The 19,051-nt window shown below is 42.5% G+C and overlaps 1 protein-coding gene across 1 annotated transcript in view; it reads right to left on the bottom strand.

The window, feature by feature from the left end:
- Nucleotides 1–19,051, bottom strand: part of Tmem182 (transmembrane protein 182) — a 45,263-nt gene that overhangs the window by 23,218 nt on the left and 2,994 nt on the right. The gene's annotated exons all lie outside the window — the stretch shown is intronic.

The raw sequence follows: 19,051 nt of genomic DNA, 5'->3' as shown, positions 1-19,051 counted from the left end.
TGTTGTTTTTACAAGTGCCATTCTTTAATCCTGAATTCAAATGATTCTTCATAATAATAACTTGCTATGTGGAATTGGGAAGAGAGTGATCAGTGGTTGCTAACTAAAGTAAATCTAAGATAATAAAGGATCATCAACAGAAAGCAAACTGAAAACATAAGCTCTATGTATCCAATACCATACATTATACATATATACATATATATGTACATATATACACATATACACATATATATACACATATACACATATACACATATACACATATACACATATACACATACACATACACATACATATATATAGAGAGAGTTATATCCAATACCAAACAAATTTGCCTTTATAAGCTGCCCCTGGGATGGACCCCAACATAAGGGAGCTACCTGTACAAACATAAAAAATTATTTGGAATAAGACCTCTATTTTGAGTAGTGGTCAAGTAAAGTTTAAGTTCCCAAGACCTCCCTGGGGAATTGACATCCTACTTGGCAGAAAGAGACGTGTATGTGGGTAACTGACATCCTGGTTAAGACATGAGTGTTAGACAAGGCAAGTGTCCTGCCACAGTTGAATACCTCAACCAATGGAAGCCAGATAGCACACACATTTCCTAAAGAAATCCCTTATCCCTAAATACTACTTGGTGGAATAACTTAGCACAGATGTTTGTAGGTCTCAGGCTTAAAAAGCCTTGTAGGACCTCGGGGTCACGGTTCAGTTTCTGAATATAAATGGTGGCCCTGATCAGTCCTGGGGCTCTATAACCTATCACTGTCTGATTGAGATTGGAATTCATGTGTTTGTGAGACAATTCCTGAACCTCAACAATGCATCCACTCTGTGAACATATGTAGCTGGTACCACTTCGTATGCTACCAAAGCAGTCATGAGAATTATACCATGATTAAGCAGAGGAGACTATTAAGCAATTATCAACATACACCTCTCTGCAGTTCTACTGACTTCTATCATGATTGGTTTGTCAGGGCACAGAACAGAAGATGTAATCAACTTGGACATGAGAAATTTTCCTAGTAACAGCAGAAGCATATGAGAAATTTTCCTACTAATGGCAGGCTAACCAGGTAACAATGACCTAGGCCTTAACATTTTACCTAGGCCTTAACATGCAGTAGGAACATTTCGGAGGAGTGGCTACATGAACTTAAGTCTTCAAATATTAGGCTGTGGTTATATCTATCTCTTATACCTTGTAATAAAATGCTCTTGACAATAACAAAGTGGACACTAACATATTTGTCATGGACAAATAATGGAGTCAGCTTCTCCAGATGTTTGGTGTGTGTATGTCTACAATCACATCTAAATATGTATCTGTCTCTAACCTTAGAGGTATACATACAAGTGAAGAGGTAGGTTGGCATCCCAATGCTGTGTGGACAGGCGTTGTGATGCAGGAGAGTCAGGGGTCAGTCTAAAAATGTGCTAGAGAAGTGGTGATTCTGGAGTTGATTTTCCCGATCCAAATAAGATTTTATCATGGCAGTTGCTTTCACTACATATTTACTTAGTAGTTTTATTCAAGAAGATCTGGATTAAAAGTCATCAAGCCTGAATGTACCTGATGCTTTCTGTATCATCTCGCATTTGCTTCTGTATGTTCTCCTCTGTGTGGTGTGTTTAGCTTTCATTTGGCAAGCACTCCACTGTTCCTCACAGAGAAAGAGAGTCCCCACCTTAGTAGAGACCATCTAACTCATTAATAAGAGTGCAGGCGAGATGGAAGGCTGGTCGTTATGTCTCCCTGGTGTTCCTAACACGTACATAGCACAAACAGCATCAGGCACTGCACATTCAGATCTCAACGGATACCAAGGGGCCCGTGCCTTGAGTAAAACCAAAGACACATTCCAAACTAGCATAAGAAGGAAGCATGAGCAAACATTGGTTATGAAATTATGAGGCAGGATCAGTGAAGATTGTTAAACAACTTGGACAATGAATTCTGTACAGTGGTATTGTGCATGTGGAAGTCTGTATGTGTGTGTGTGTGTGTGTGTGTGTGTGTGTGTGTGTGCGTGTGTGTTTGTGTGTGTGTGTGTGCATATAGGAATATATACACATATGCCTGTGTGTGCCTCTGTGTGTGTGTGTGTACGCATGTGGGAATACATACACATATGCCTGTGTGTGTGTGTGTGTGTATGTGTGTGTGTGTATGTGTGTGTGTGTATGTGTGTGCCTCTGATGGACACAGAGATAGTTCATCCAATAAAACATGTCCAGCACAACTTTAGGAGCTCCAAATGCTGCCAAGGAGGCCAAAGCAAAGCCATAGCTTCACCTCCCTCCAGCACAAACAAGGAACTCCAGTCTGAGGCAAGACGCTTGTCATGGAGGGCAGTAAAATACCTCATGTCCTTGAACTGCTTGTCTTGGCAGTGACAAACAGGACTAAAAATACAGGAGCATCTGCCCCAAGGCAGGACAGTCTGTACAATGTGTCCACATCTGAGCTGGCTGACCCAGCTCAGGCTGTCACCTACTATCATCCACATGGCCAAAGGTGCAGTGAGAGACCCGGTGACTAGTAATCTCCCTGCTGTAAAACTAGCCAAGGTGTCAAGGAGGATGCCTGTTGGGCAGGAGGGAGAGTAACCCTTTTCCTTCATTCTGGCCTGAGGAAGCCTGTGTTTCTTCCTGAAGAGAAGAGAATATTCAGGTATAAGTGCCTATGATCCCATTAATGGCTCCTAAGAAGATTGACGGTGGAAATGGAGCCATATCCAACTCTGGAACAGAGGGCTTTGCAGTACTGGAGGCAGTAATGGCAGTAGCTGGGGTTATGGGAATGTCTGGTCCCTGACATGCAATGGTCTTACTTGAAATTTCCCAACTTTAATCAAGTCTGGAGCCAGTAGATCTGGTAATCTGATCTTTCGCTAGGCTAATGAAAGCAGCATGGATCATGGATCGTCTCCACCGATAGTCTGCAGTATGAGCCAGCTACAGTTTCCAATCAGGTCTGTCTTCACAGAGGGAACACAACCAGGACCTACAGCTGGCCGTGGTTCTCAGCTAGAATGGTGAGCATTTCCAACACACGATGCTTCATCAGGACACATCTCCCTGGAAATCAAGGAGTGTCTGAGATAGTACTGTAAAGTTTGATGGCAGCAGCATCCAGAATGTCATTGTTTGGGGCAGTGAAGAAGGAAACTGTGTACAAAGCCCTGTGATGTTCAATCCAAGAGAGCATTTGAGTGCCCTGGGCTTACCTTACCCTTCAGCTCAAAGGAGCAGCCGTATTCTCATCGGGCTTCAAGGACTTTACAAAGCTCTTTCTAATCAGCCTTCCTCCTTATGTTTCTGTCTTCCCTGCCCTGCATCCAAATGTTGAAGGTCCAACCTCAGACCCAGTGACAGATCACTGGGAAGTCAGAGGTTTTGGGGAAGGAAACAAGTTTGGATGTGGGCATGAGGTTGGAAACCTATAATGGAATTAGTGACTTTTTAAGATGAGGAAAACAGAGCTGATCCCTCTCTGCCAAGCAAGGGAAGTATCAAAAGACAGGCGACAGAGGTTCTCTCTGGAACCCAGTCACACCTCACCCTGACTCCCTCCCTCCTCAGCAGTAGAAACAGACCCCTGTTCTTAAGCCACCTACACTGCAGTTTTATGACAGCAGTCTGACAGAAGGCATTACTTGTCTTCTAGGACCTGATCACTACCTTCGCTCTTTGAAGGGTCATAACAAGTTATGTCCTTGCCTGTATGTAAAGCTGATGGGTAGGCCAAGTAGGAAAGGAGACAGACCTGAGAAATGGAATGCCTATCTGATTATAGATAGATGATGAAACAGATGCCTGTCGTCAGTCATATGACCTTAGGCCTGTTTCTTGGCTTCTCCCAGCCCCAGTGTCCTTCCTTAATACGTGGCAATAATGTCACCTATTTCCTGGTGCTATAATCTTGAAGCACAACATCTGACTCAAGGACTCATTTATGTTCTTGAGACATGCCAAACTCCAGAATGAATACTTTGCACTACAGTCTCTCCATGTGCACAGCCACTTCCATCCCTGGAACAGAAACTCCCTCTGGAGCAGACTAGGACTCACTAGTCTTTCTAATTCAAGTGGAAACTTACTTGACATGAAATAGATGCTCAATAAAATATGAATGAGTGTATGATCATTAACTCTCCAGTTAATCTTCATTAGAGTCTCAAGATTAATGGGCTATGCAGTGCTCATGGGAACAAGGTAAAGATAATTAGTTTAAAAGGAAATAAATCTACTGTCTAGACCTCTTGGCCTCAGCAGCTGCACTTGGAAGAAACAGTCTCTTGTGAAGGAAGAGCTGAGTAGCCAAGGAAACAGATGCTAAGACCTGAGCCCCAGGGCTGTGTCTTCTGTCCCTGAGTTTCCTTATCTCCCCACACAGGGATACATACCTATGAAGCAAGAGTATGGGGGTTTCTAGGACCTCCTGCCCCACTCTGAACCTACAGCAGGCCAAGTTCCCTGCCCGCTGATTTCCTCTTCATTATACAGAAAAAATCTTATTGACATCTGAAAGAAAGTTCCATTGGCCTTAACAGCAAGCCACAAAAGGCAACATTTATGATACTACTTTATTCACACATTTTAAAATACAAAATGGTAATCTCTTTGCCCAAAATTGTTGAGCAGATCCCAGGACATCCCTAGCAAAAGCTCATGAGCAAGAATTCTATTCTGAGTGTCCTGGGATCTGGCAAGGATACTTTTCCGAGTGTCCTTCTGGTTCCTTCCCAGGATTTTCATTTCTCTAAGCTCTAAGCAAAGGAGAAACTACAAACTGGCCAGTGCACTTAGATGGAGGCAACCTGAAGACAATTATTTGTAATCTGGTATCTATTGTGCAGGCTCAGTCAAATTTGTGCCTAGCTGTATGATGTTTCTCTGAACCCACAGAATTTGTCTAAAATCTATTTACCCAGTTCCCCTCTCCAGAATTCACCCAAATGATCCATTCCTATGCATCCATCTCATAAAAAGCATATGGAAATTTCCGAATCACACTTGGCTGGTGAATGGTTGCAGGTCTCATTCCCCTTCATCCATGAACTCAATTTGTAAGTCTTTTCTTCCACTACCTTGTTGGTCGATCCATGTCAGCAAACCTTCATGGGGCCAAAGGAAGGCTTTCGTGTGATCCCCACAGTGGATTCACAGCATCACACTTTCACCATTAAGCAAGAGGAATGGACCTGGATCTTCAAAGTCAGCACTTGAAAACTACAGTCAGAAGCACCTGGCAGGAATCTGCCCTCTTCCAGGGGTTTAGCCTAAGGAATGCAGTGGGAATACACAACTTTGGCTCACTTTCCTCTTCCCCACTGGCTGTGCTTGCACTAATTGCTGTGTGCTCTTTAGAACCATCCTCCCTGGCTTTCTGTTTCTTCTCTTGAGTCTCACAGGTCACCTCTGCTCTTCTCTATAGAGTTCCAGCAAACGCATTGTCGATATGCCCTTTTGTGATGATCTGTGTATCCCGAACTTCCAAGTCCCCGCTGGAAAGAAGCAGTTCTTTCAAACCATTCATGAGTAAGGAGAAAACTGCTGCAAAGATCCAGGGCAAAGCTCCCATGGCTACTCCCTGCATTTGTAGGGGAGCTTGCTTTACGCACTTATCTCTGTGAGCCAACACATTTTTGGAAGACTTCTCTGCTTAGCTACTGGACACAGGGCACTGTTAGAGCAAACATGCCCTGATTGTGGGACAACTGCTGTTGCTCTGGAAACAAATTAACAAGTTGACTTTCATAAACACTCCACAGGACATGAACTGCACTAAAGCAAAAGACCACGGATATAAGCATAGCCTTGGCCATGGAATGACAGGAGGCTTAAGAATACAAGAAAACCTACATTGGACAGAGCAAGCACATTTTTAAACACTTGCATTTACAACTCAGCTTCATTTTTATCTCAGTAACCACAAACTAACTCACGAAGAGCAGAAATTTAACAGAGAAAAGGTGACATTCATTATTCATTCACTATACCAAAACTAAGAAGGAAAGTTTGAATCTTCTAAATTAATCAGCATGCTTTGTCTTAAATCATTATAAAGAAAACAAACACAAAGATGGTTTTCATTTGCCTTAGTTAGGGTTTTACTGCTGTGAACAGACACCATCACCAAGGCAACTCTTATAAGGACAACATTTAATTGGAACTGGCTTACAGGTTCAGAGGTTCAGTCCATTATCATCAAGGCATGTGCATGGCATTTATACAGGCAGGCATGGTGCAGGAGGACCTGAGAATTCTACATTTTGTTCCAAAGGCAAACAGGAGAAGACTGGCTTCCAGGCAGCTAGGATGAGGACCTTAAAGCCCACAGTGATAACACTTCCTCCAACAAGGCCACACCTACGCCTACAAGACCAGACCTCCAAATAGTGCCGCCCCTTGGGCCAAGCATATTCAAACCACCACACAGTTACAATGTTATAGAGAACTAAAGTCTCCTAGGTTTTTTTTGAAGCCACACCCACACTCAAAATTCTACAGATACTTCAGACTGTGGAGAGTTAAGAGGATTGCAGATGAGTAGCCAAATATTTCATGGGCTATGCTTAGTAGCTTTATATCACCTGTCTCTGTATCTAACACTCTTTCTACAATTATGTAAAACTATTTTGATATATTCCCTTGGCAAAGCATTAGCTTTCACCAGTCCAAAAGCAAAGAATGTCGATATTTGTATCTGAAACCTGTTCTCTGCTGTAACTATATTGCCCGACATCCCACCAATTGATTTGTAAGTGCCTTGATTTATTACTTTCTGTGTTCTATGACTACAAATGATCACGTAATACCCTTGTAAGGCAGAAGACAGTGTCCAGCAAGCTGAATCCATGTTGTTAGGCCACTTTCACTGATTCTTAGAGTAGAATTAGATAGCACTTATCTCTTTTGAAAGGAAGTCTTGTACATGTTGATATTACTGAATGATTAATTATGATGCAAGAAATGGGCATCGAAGCAGCTGATAGTTCAGCAGCATCGTTGGGTGGTAAAACCTAAACATCACTCCTTTGGCCTCCAAATGGCGGTTTCAAACACTGCATTGGGCCAATTAAGACTCTCATGTAACACACGAAAGCACAGCACGTCGGCTGTCATGAGCATTACATGTAATGTTAGCTTCATGGACGTTCCATTCGCTCTTTAGACTTGTCATAAGAAAGGGAATTAAATCACTTCATAGTGCTACTAGTAAGTTTTATAAATTAAAAAAAAACCTGTCATAAACTTTTTGTACGTTATCGGTAGTAGTAGTAGTAGGTTTCTACAAACAGATGAGACCAAATAAGAACAGAAATAAGGAACCACTAGGAAAGTCAGATGTCATCACTTCGATATGTGTGTCTCCTATTATTGCTAATTTCACAAGGCCACATTCCTAAGGTTGGCCCTGGAATTCCAGCAGTACTCATGTTCATTGTAATTTATGAAACTACAATAATGACTTAGATTCAACTTGGAGCAGTGGATCTCAACCTGTGGGTGCTGACCCTTTTGTGGGTCACATATCTGATATCCTACATATCAGAAATTCACATTACAATTCATAACAGTAGCAAAATTACAGTTATGACATAGCAACAAAATAATTTTATGGCTGGAGAGGTCACCACAACATGAGAAACTGTATTAAAGGGTCTCAACATTAAGAAGGATGAGAATCACTGGACTTCAGGTTGGTCTTTGTGAAAAGCACTGACTCTTCAATCCAGCATTAAAGATGGTGACCAATTATCTTCAAGGCCACAGACATCAAGATGAGAATAAGTTACTTTCAAGATTTGAAGGAGCACCATAATTAACAGAATTTCAATTGTCAGTCTTATGATATTCTGTTCCAGACCATGGACAACAATCAGATGCCTCCAATGATCACCCTAAACCTGGGAGTCGGCCATCTCCTCCCTGCTGATCAATGGTCACTCTAACCCTGATGGCCAGCCCTCTCTACCATGTCCTCCTCACTGGTTCTTTTCTCTGTCACTCTGTCCTACAGTCACTTAAACTCAACAAGAGAATTGATGGACAAACGTCCATGGACAAATCAAAACTGCTCACCAAGTAGCAGCAACTTTCTTTCGGAAGACAAGCCACTCTCTGGCACCACAATCAGTCGAATTGTCACCAAACCAAAACAACCAGCTCTCCTCCACCCTGAACCTCACGACATCACCATAGAGTTTGCTTAGTCTTCCGAAGGGATGGACTTCCAGTCATGATTCTGCTGCTTTTCTCATGTGCTGAGAAAAAAAATTTCTTCATCTTCTCAACTGGCCTTTGGAACTTAGGTGGCTCTTCCTGACTCGTTGGAATACCCCGAACTGGGCCTCTGGTCTAAGAGTCCAGTTGGTCTATTGGGCTTAACTAAAAGAAATACAAGAGGTAAAACATTTCACTAAATAGTCTTTTCTGTTGCCCTGATGCTAAGCTATATGGTTTCCACTGAAAGTTCCCTGGGCTGGCCCCTGCTCTTCTCTCTGATATGTCAGTGGAACATCCCAGGACTGTTCTTGCACTGATCTGCCCATCTCCCTGCATTCAGAAAAGAGTTCCCTCTTGTCTTGAAGCTTTAAAGCTACCTCCATACAATGATGGCTAACTGCACATTTCCTGCCTTCAACCTGAGACTCTAATCCCAGGACTGACATAATATTCACTTAGCTTGCTCAAATGCTTGCAAAGCTTGCCCATTCTTCCCCATCTCCAGTATTTGCAGCTCCATTTTTATAGTAGCTAAGGACAAAAAAAGAACTATTACTCAGTGTTCCTTATGTTACCACCTACATCTAATTCATCAGTAAACTCTACCAGTTAGCCCTACACAGCACAACTGGCTAGGGAGACATGTGCTTCCAGGAAGATGAGGTAAACACATTCTATTCTGTCTTTCCAGCACAACTAAACACCCTGGATAGCACCTAAAATGAATTGTTAAATACCCATAAAGGTGGATAGCAGAAGATAGGCAAGCTAGAGACCTTGAGACTCAAGGAACAGCATAGCAAAAGCCTGGATGTTCTTATTGCCCTGTATATTCCAGAATTGGAATGAAGAAGGTTCACAGATAGCTTTAAAAGAAAACACAAATCTTCTGCTCAGAAGACTACACAAGGAAGCATTCAGCGAGTCCAAAACTGGCTCTCCTACTTTGGCCAAATACTAGAGGAGAAGCAAAGGAGCTCAAGAGTCCCTTCCCCCCAAACACCATGGCAGAGATGCTACCTCAGCTCATGCACTCTGCATCCAAGACATCTGGACATTTATCTCCTCCAAGTGGTAGTAAGACCACTCTCCATGGTAACAGTGAAGAGCAAATGCTGTACCAAGACTTCCAATCATCAAAGACAGCATGGAGTTATGGAAGGGCTACTGGAGAAGTGGGATGTTTACCATCTTACTGTCTACTTCTCCCCAGCCCTACCTTGAAAGTAAAGGCTACGGATAGAGTTGTATTGAAGCTTCAACCAGCCAGGCCAGAGTCAGAGGAACCATATGTAAGACACAGCTCTGAAGTGGAAACTTCTGGCTTGTTTGGAAAGTCAGTTATGTCAAATGATGTTTGGCTGGGGCACACAGGTGAAACGATATCTTGCTAAAACAGACACAGAAAAGAATGTTTTCCTGAAACAGACATAGGTGAAGGGATGTTTTTCTATAGCAGACACGTGAAAGGATGCATGATGAAGTATAAATATGACTCCACAGACAGTGGGAGAGAGAACATTGGTTGACTTTGCTCTGCCTCACTATTCTTCACTAATGACGTGCATGTGTTGATTCGTCTTACATAGTGTTGTTGGGCTCTGCCTGTGGTAATGTCACCACTGAGAAAAACTTGCCAAAGAACTGCTCCTGAGGTTCCTGGGGCATCTTGTAGCTTCTGTGACCTGGTTGAGAGCCTTGTGGTTTCCTCAGGATTGAACTACAGCTGCTGGTCCGTGCATGCTGTCTGCTGAGAGGACTGGACTGAAGCTGCTGGCTTGTGTGTGGCATCTGCCTGCCTAGAGGACTGGACTGCAGCTGCTGAGTCGTATTTGGTGTTTGCTGCTGACAATGAAGATTGAGCTTGCCCCCAAAGAACTATTGCTAAAGAGGTCCACTTCCCACATATCGTATTAACTTTTCTTTTTCACTACTTGTGCTGGATGGTGGGCAAGAGCGGAGGTTGAACCCTTATTAAAGTAGGTTGGAGAAAATTTATGCCTACAAGGCCTTCACTATCTGTCATCAGAACAGAAGGAGCATACACACACAGATGTCACAGGTTATGGAGGGAGACACGTAGAAACCACTTCCAGTGAGTGTACATGAAGCCATGCCCCACCCCCTTCCCTCTCCAGAGTACTGTCAAGAAAAGCTGTCTTGAATCACAGTTTTAAACAAGGTCCATGATCATATAGTAGCCTATTCACTAATTCAATTCCAATCTAAACATCATCAGTGACGCCAAGATCAGGGAAATTGTAATATCAACGAAGACCAGAGTCCTGGGATGCCAAGGCCAAGGTGCAGAGACTTTCTATCTGATGAGCCCTTTGAAGCAATTCCTATGGAAATGCTTCAGGAACAAATTTGAAAATCCTAGAATCAAACAAAAACTGGGAGGGGCAATAAACATCTTAAAATGAAAATTGAGTTATATGAAATAAGGGAAGTAAAAACAAGTAATAAATGTGTCATAGTCTCAGATGAAGAGAAGGAAAGAGAGTCAGTGGGGTTTGGAGGAAGTACCCAAAATTCCCTTATCTGAATAAGATATAGATGGACAAAAGTGAACAGTGACTAAAGGCAAGATGCTGTGAAATTATGACCAAATATGAAGGGCAGGTGTCTTCTATGTCTCATAGGTAGGAAGAAATAGGATCAGGCTGGAAAAAAGAATTCAAGGAAATGATTGCTGAAAGTTTTAAAAGTCACCAAAACTATAAATGCACAGATTAGAGTAAAACCCAAACAACAAAAGCCAAAGAAATTCACAGTAAAATTGTAACAACAGTGAAAAATGTATCAGACTCCTGGCTCTTGCAGGAGGCAAAGAAAAGTATCCTTAAAACAGTGATGAAGAATAACCTTTCGCATAGACAGAAAAATGTTAACAGTGAGTATTTATCACCAGTGAGGGAGTCATGGCACTGGGTACTTCTTCAAGCCCTGAAAGATAGCAAGTGTAATCTTCAAACACAATACAGGGACTGAGGATAGCATCCAGCAATGACAGAGACACCATAAGACCATCAAACAACTAGACAATGAGAAACCAGCAACCAGCACAACTGTTCAAAAACACAAAGAGAATTTTCTAAATAAAAACAGGACAAACATGCTCCACCCTGACCACCAGAACCTGCAGAAAAAAAAAATATCTGACACATAATAACATGTAGTCATCAAACCTTTGTTGATTGAATTTCAACCAATACCCAGACAAATTATTATTCGGTCAAGTCACATGGCGTGTTATTAAATTATGATGTTACTAACAGAGTGGTAATTGTGATAACAACAATAAAAATTTATTCTGGCTGGGCGGTGGTGGCACATGCCTTTAATCCCAGCACTTGGGAGGCAGAGACAGGCGGATTTCTGAGTTCGAGGCCAGCCTGATCTACAGAGTGAGTTCCAGGACAGCCAGAACTACACAGAGAAACCCTGTCTTTAAAAACCAAAAAAAAAATTATTCTGTATGAAAACTGTACCAAAGTCTAATGTGGACACACACATGTGCACATACATGCACACACACACACACATGTACACACACACACACATGTACACACACACACACACACACACATGTACACACACACACACACACACACACACGACAGGAAAAATTCCACTAGAGAGAAGCTATGATAAATGCTCAGGACTGATGGTGTGGTATTCTGGGAGTTCTGAATGGGGGAGCCTCAAAGGAGTAGCTGACATTTGTAGAATAACAAACATGGCACCATTCTGCTACACACCTATGCTGTTCTCGCTACCTGATTTACTCACAGCTGTATGAATTGGCTTCTAATTTTTTGTCTGTTTTACAAACCAGCTTGGAAAAGATACTGTTGTGAGTGCTCTTAGCTCAAGTGCTGGGGCCAGAGGCTGAGCACAGGTTAGAAGCTTGGCTTGTAACTCCTCACAGAAGCTGACCACATGCCTGTCCCTATGGCACCTTCTCTGTACATCCTGTATCTGGTCCCCAAAGGAGGTACTTGGTGCCATGGAGACCCTTCACCTAGCAGGAAGAATCCATTCCAGACAGGCCTTCCCTTTCCTATTGTTAGAACTCATACCACCCTAACCCCCTCTACGATCTTTTACTTCCATCAAAGAGCTGTGCTGGATAGGTGTCTGGTGTGTGTGTGTGTGCGTGTGTGTGTGTTGCCTTATCTATACTGTGATAGTTCTATGAGGGCAAGAATTCCAGGCTTATCCTGAAACATTCAGAATAGTGTAAGGTCAGGTATATTGTAGGCACTTAGTAATCTTTTTAAAAGTTATTCAGTTGATGCTTTGAGACTGTCTCCCAAACTGAGAGCCAAAGCAATAATATTTACAGACAAAAGGCTTAGGTGGGCTCTCTGCTCCCTTTGGGGTTGTGCATTCTGGTAAAAGAAGACAGAAGGCTATAACCATTACCATGTGGCTGTAGGCTGAGGACCACAACCAGGCAGCATGCAGGCAGGGTGAGAACACAGGATTCAACTTCGGATCAAAGTATTCCAAGAACAAGCAATAATTTTCAGGGAATGTGAGTAAGAATAAAATTACAAATGCCCAGTACAGACACAACACACTTCTAGTCATACTTTCCAAATGACACAGCATGGTTACTACTGATAGACCTGTCACATAAGGGCTGGAGAGATGGCTCAATGGTTAGGAACACTGACTGCTCTTCCAGAGGTCCTGAGTTCAATTCCCAGCAACCACATGGTGGCTCACAACCATCAGTAGTGGGATCCAAAGCCTTCTTCTTGTTTGTCTGAAGATAGTGACAATGTACTCATACACATAAAATAAATAAATCTTTACAAAAATAAGTCACTAAGAAATCACCTAAAGGACATGAAATGATGTGCAGAGTTTCTTTGCAAAATAAAAATAAGACACAATTTTATATAAAGGACTTGAGCCACCATGATATTGGAGTCCATGGGGTAGGTCCTGGAACCAATGGTCCCAGTCCCACAACATTGAAGAACAAATATGATTCTAAAGAGTGTATGCTTTGGGATAAAAGTGTTGGGAACAGATATCTAAAAATCCCCAGTAGTCTTGTTACAGGACACTTTATGTGTGTGTGTCAACCCCACCTGTACTGCCCAGGATGTCGGTCGATAACTACAGACAATTTTTAATTGCCTGTAGTGAAGGGTATTGGGTATTGGGTATTGGGATATGGGATATGGGATATGGGATATGGGATATGGGATATGGGATATGGGGTGGAAGCTAGGCATCTTGTAGACCATCTAGCAATACACTAGATATTCTCCACAGCAAAAGATCAGCCATCCCATCATGCGAAGATGCCAAGATTGAGAAGCCTTGCTCTGCTGCTCCTCTGGAGAAAGCGATTCCACTTTTGAGCCGCAGGCATTTTTGAGATAGAGATGAGAACCTGTCCTCTCAAAAGAAAGCCAGGCCACACTACTGAAGACAACAGCACGGTCTTATTTTCAGAAGGCAATCATTTCCAAATACAAAGAATTCATGAATAAATTTCAGATAATAGAAAACAGCTTCTTCTCAAAGAGTAATTTTTAACTGCAACTTTGGTACTGGGTCCTGGGTGTGCGGAGCCAATTCTATCTTCAGGGGATCAGTGTGGAGTTGTGGGGGCACTACTCACACCAAAACCACTTGGAGCATGTGCTGGGAGCTCTCACATGGAGCATCAGGTGTTATCTAGGGGCTACAGACACCGTGTAACATATGGTGAGTCTGTAGTCGTGGCTGTGTGGGGCCAAATGTTTGAAAGAATAGCAGAAAATCAAATTAATGTTGCCATATTTCCAAGTTGTAGGTCCTTGATATTATGAGGGAAATGACTAGATATATTTTCTATTCCATTTTGTATATTTTTTCTAAGTAGATAAACTTGAAGTGTTTAAAGTATTTGTTAAATTTAGAACTGTGTCCAGAATCGACATCCATGAACACAAAAATTAATAAATAAGTCAGAGATACACCAGAAAGTTGGTCTACACGTGGGGAATAGAAGAGCTATCTGGAGAGATTACTAGACACCAAGGAGTTGCAACTGTGTCTCCTACATACTTCAAGCATTTACTTCAACCCCACTCGAACTGAATTCATTCCCGTGCGCTAGATCAAAGAGTCAAACGCCAGGACATGCGTTCCAAAATGCTGTTTTGCTTCGTGCAGCGGAGTACGGTGAGTTTGTGTGTGTGGTTGTTTGTCATGCTGAGCCCTTAGGATGGCTATTCAGGGCCCTAGTGTTGGCTAACTCAGGGGCTCTCATCTTTCTCCCTGCATACTCCCTGCCATCCCAGAGAGGTTTCGCATTCCCAGCGCTCTGGGGCCCCGCCCCTTTATGAGGGGCAAGGTTTCTTAATCTGTCCCTAGGGAGAAGGAAAAAGAAAGGCAAGCCTAGAGCGGGACTTGGCTCGCAGGCCGATTAGGAGGCTATAAAATGTGCAGGAACTGGAAATGAGTTCCCCAGGGGTTGAGAAGGGCATCGCCAGAAAAAGGAGCCTCAAATTCAATTTAAGAATAAACAGTGAGCCAGAATGTGCTGTAGAGCAGAGGTCTGGAAATCCAGGGTGGAACCAGCAGGGCAGACAGGTTTAGGGGGAGAGGAAGGAATCAGAAATAGCAGTCTTGATGGGCAACTGCAGCAGAGCCCTTGGTGAGGAGAGGCTGCCGTGGTCATTTGAGCAACCGCATCATTAGCTCGTGATTCAGTTCCTTCCTGTGCTTCTTGATGCCTCTCATTCTGCTTCTGTCATTAGAGACTTAGTCTTTTTGCTCTCCCCTCTGATGGCTCGTCTGACAAAGCCCTATATTTCTGGTGATTGTGTCCCCAACTTCGCTGTCCCTGCTTTCAAGTTGTCTGTCCTTCTCACTTCTCATCCTACATGCACCCGACCCATTACTGCCTTTGTTCTGTGATTATTTTCTGAAAGATTGTACATGATCTCTAAGCCTACCCCTGTACTCTCTCACTGCTGACTGCTGTGCTAACTGATGCCTCTTAGAAGCAGGTTTTGTGCTTCAAGGTACTTATTTTCAAAACTGGTTCCACGATCAGTAATATATCTGCTCCCAAACTGTTACCACATCTTCCATTTCTACCCATGCCCTCTTCTCTTCATCTACACACTTCTGCCCTTATTACATTTTCTTTCTTGAGAATCGTTTTGTGATCAGACCTAGTGAGCAGGCACCTGGTCACAAACAACCCATCCATGACAAAGAAAGTTCTTTCTATATTTTGATTCACCACTCACATACCTGGAACTGTAACCTAAAGAATTAATGAAGTTATGAAAAGCATTATATAAGGATGAAATTAATTAATAATAATTATAAAACTATATTATAATAACAGATTATATTCATACATATAATAAGTATATTTATATATTATATATAATATATATAATTTATATAGAGTGTATAATTATATATAATAAATATATATACATAATATTATATATAATAACTATACTCTACAGTCCTGAGCCAAGCAGACAAAACTCTCATTCCACAGAGCTTATGATAGAGTTTCATAGAAATATGTAAAAAGACTAATTACACAGGTAAACAGGAAAATGTGTTTTTCAAGGATAGAGTTAAGGATGTTGTTAAAAGCGGGAAAATTGGCATGGTCTGTGAGCCTATGGATGTGCAAGGGAAGATAGAGGGCTAGGATGAACAGTTATGCTTAGAGCAGAGAGAAGGACAGACTGCAGAATCCAAAGTTGAGTGTCCATGCCACGTGCATATTCCATTTTACTCAACAAGGTGGGAAGGAAGGGAAAGAAGGGGGAAGGCGAGGGGGAAGGGAGAAGCGAAGGGGAAGGGAGAAGAAGGGGAGAGGGGAAGGGATGGAAGAAGGGAGAAGGAAATAGGGGATGAAGGGAGGAGGAGGGATAGGAGGATGTAGAGGGGGAGGGAAGAGAGGGGTGGGGGAAGGAGGGAAGCCAGTGTGCAGGCCTGTGGTATAGTTCATGAGCTTCGAATGTACAAGGTCTTGAGTCCTATCTCCAGCACTCACTACCCAAGAAAGAAGGAACCAAGCCTGTAATTCAGTTGAAATTTTTTTCACCTAAAATTAATTAAAGTGGTTTATCACTGAAAGTATTTGATTGATACATTGGTGTTGCACGGGCTAGGAAAATGCTCTACCACTGAGCTGTCTCCAGTGTCTAACAGGAAGTTTGATATGAAGCCATTCTCCACAAAACTGTATTTCCTCCTTACGAAGCACTACGCCAATTTCTAGAGCCACCAATATGAATAAAAATAAAAATAAAAGTAGACTAGCCTATCTGTGCTTGCTACTGAGGATCTAGAAGCTGAAGGAAGCGATTACAGTAAGCATAAGAACACCCAGGGTGGGCAGGGATGCTGGAGATTTGGGGGACACAGGGCAATATTAATTGAATCAGAGTTGAGTCATCTTAAGAATTAACATATGTCCAGTCTGTCATCGTCAATACAAACGAGTGAACTACAATGACTATAAGCAAGAAACAGGGAGAAAAATCTAAACCCTGCAAATCTCCAATGGGCTCGCTTCAGAAACTGAGAATTAAGCCTCCTTTCACTAGGCCTGGACACCTATTCTGTTACGTAAATTTGAGACTGATGATTTCTCAGACTGTCTTTGAGAGTTAAACATATGTAAAGGAAACACTGAATCAGAACCAAATGTATGCAGGGGCTCCGCCGGGATGAAGATGTAGGAAACACATGCTTACTGCTGCTCGCTGGACTTTCTCGTTGTGTCTCTGAGAAGGGGAATGTCTGTGTAGTCTAGGCTAGCCTTGACACACACACACACACACACACCCCCCCCCCCCCCCCGCCAGCTGCCTCCTGAATACAGTCATGCACCGCTAAACTCAGCCTCACGGCTCTTTACGCTGCACTCAGCTCTTGCTTTCAGTGTAGTTTATTCATTGAGGTGAAACAGAAGCTAGAGAGGGGAGTCTTTGTGTGAGTTCTGCCGATAACCAGCCGTGTGAACATGTGCGCCAATATTGACCACCAGTCGTTCTAAAACTCAGATGAGTGGAAACTGATATTAATAATTTTCTAGGCCATGATATTTCACATTTTATAAACAATGTCTCCTGTTTAGTGAGAATGGCTGTAATACTTGGTAATTATGAAGCTACGTAGAGCTGCCTACAAAACAGCTTTGGGGTCTGGGGACTCGGAGTCTCATCAACCAGGAAACACAAACACAGAAGTCAGGTGGGCCGCTGTTCGGGAAACAAAGGACAACCTTTTTCATCATTATGAGAGGACATGAAACCGCATGTCTTAATTCTGCTCTCGAATATACCTTTGTTGAACTTTGTGCTTTTTACTCCGTGTTCAATAAACCTGTTTGAAGTGAACATGGAGTTGCACATGAATGCTAAACAAGAGTTTGGTAATTTTTTTTCAGTTGGATATGATTTTGTCTCTGGATCCAAATTACTGGCACAGTCCTTACATGTGGTGCCACATAACAATTGTAAGCATAATTGCAGCCCGATCTCCATGACACACATTTATTCTCTGTCTCAGACATAATTATTATGCATGGAGGACGACACTTCCTTTTCAGACTTCTCCACTATCTTCTTAAGGTACACAAGTTTTCCAATACATGGCATCTAAGGTACCTGTCTCATGGAAGGACCACACGTATGAATGATAAAGATGATCTTGATATTAAGGTAATGACCCTAATTTCTGGATGTCTGCCCTCCTTGTTACCTCTTAATTCACTATATAAAACTAAGAATCATGGTGAAGAAATAGCTTTGTGACTTTCCTGTAACAAAAATAACCTCCTACGATCTTGCCTGTCTCAGCTGTGTCTTTATCAGCTAGAGTGTCTACTCCCTGCAGGACATGAGGCAGAAACAGAGGAGATGCCTTCCTCAGTTATCAGTGGGAAGGAGCACACACCATGGCCATTGTCCAAGGCCACACTGTCTTTTGGACAAGCACAGCTTTGGGGCACCTCAGCTGGAGGGTGTCTGATCCTCAGGTTTCTTCCCATCAGACTAGATACTTATTCCATAGAATGGCAAGGGACTGTCACAAAGACAGATGCCATTGCCGTTCATGAACACAAAACCAAAATGTATGCATTTTTTTACGGAAAGAAGAAAAATACTTGAGCCATGAGTCACTCGAAGCGTTTTGAGATGGTTAATGCTATGTGTCAGACTATGGTGCCTGGGCCGCATGCAAGGATGGATATTCCTGTGAACGATTCATTTCTGACATCTCATTACCACCTGTAATTAGCTGGCTTTGGTTTGAGTATAGCAGATCACTCGCCATAAATGGGCAGGCCTCATTCAGTAACCTGAAGGCCGTACAAGCAAAGACTGGTCTCCTGAGGAAGAAAGATTTTTTGCCACACAACCTAAATGTTTGATAAGAGTGTCCACCCTGCCAACTTCCTCAACAGGTTTCAGACTTCCCAGGTCCACAATTACCTGGGACAAATCCTTAAAAATCAATAGACAGACAGACAGACAGACAGACAGACAGACAGATGATAGTTATAGATATATATGTGGATGACAGATAATTTCCATGTCTCCTCTTTCGGTCTCAGCTTCCATACCTATGGCTTCATCCAGTTGTGAGCTGTAAATTCTCAGAAAAGGAATGTGCCTCTACCAACCTTGCCCACACTTCTTACTATTAGTATTATTCCATAAATGATACAGCATAGCAATTACGTATATAGAGAGATGGGAGCAGATTACAAGTCTATAGCATACCAAGTCTATGGCACTTGATTACATACAAG

Source organism: Grammomys surdaster, unplaced genomic scaffold (genome assembly GCF_004785775.1).
Source record: "Grammomys surdaster isolate TR1022 unplaced genomic scaffold, NIH_TR_1.0 255, whole genome shotgun sequence".
In the NCBI taxonomy this organism is placed as follows: Eukaryota; Metazoa; Chordata; class Mammalia; order Rodentia; family Muridae; genus Grammomys; species Grammomys surdaster.
This window is presented reverse-complemented; position numbering and strand designations above follow the sequence as displayed.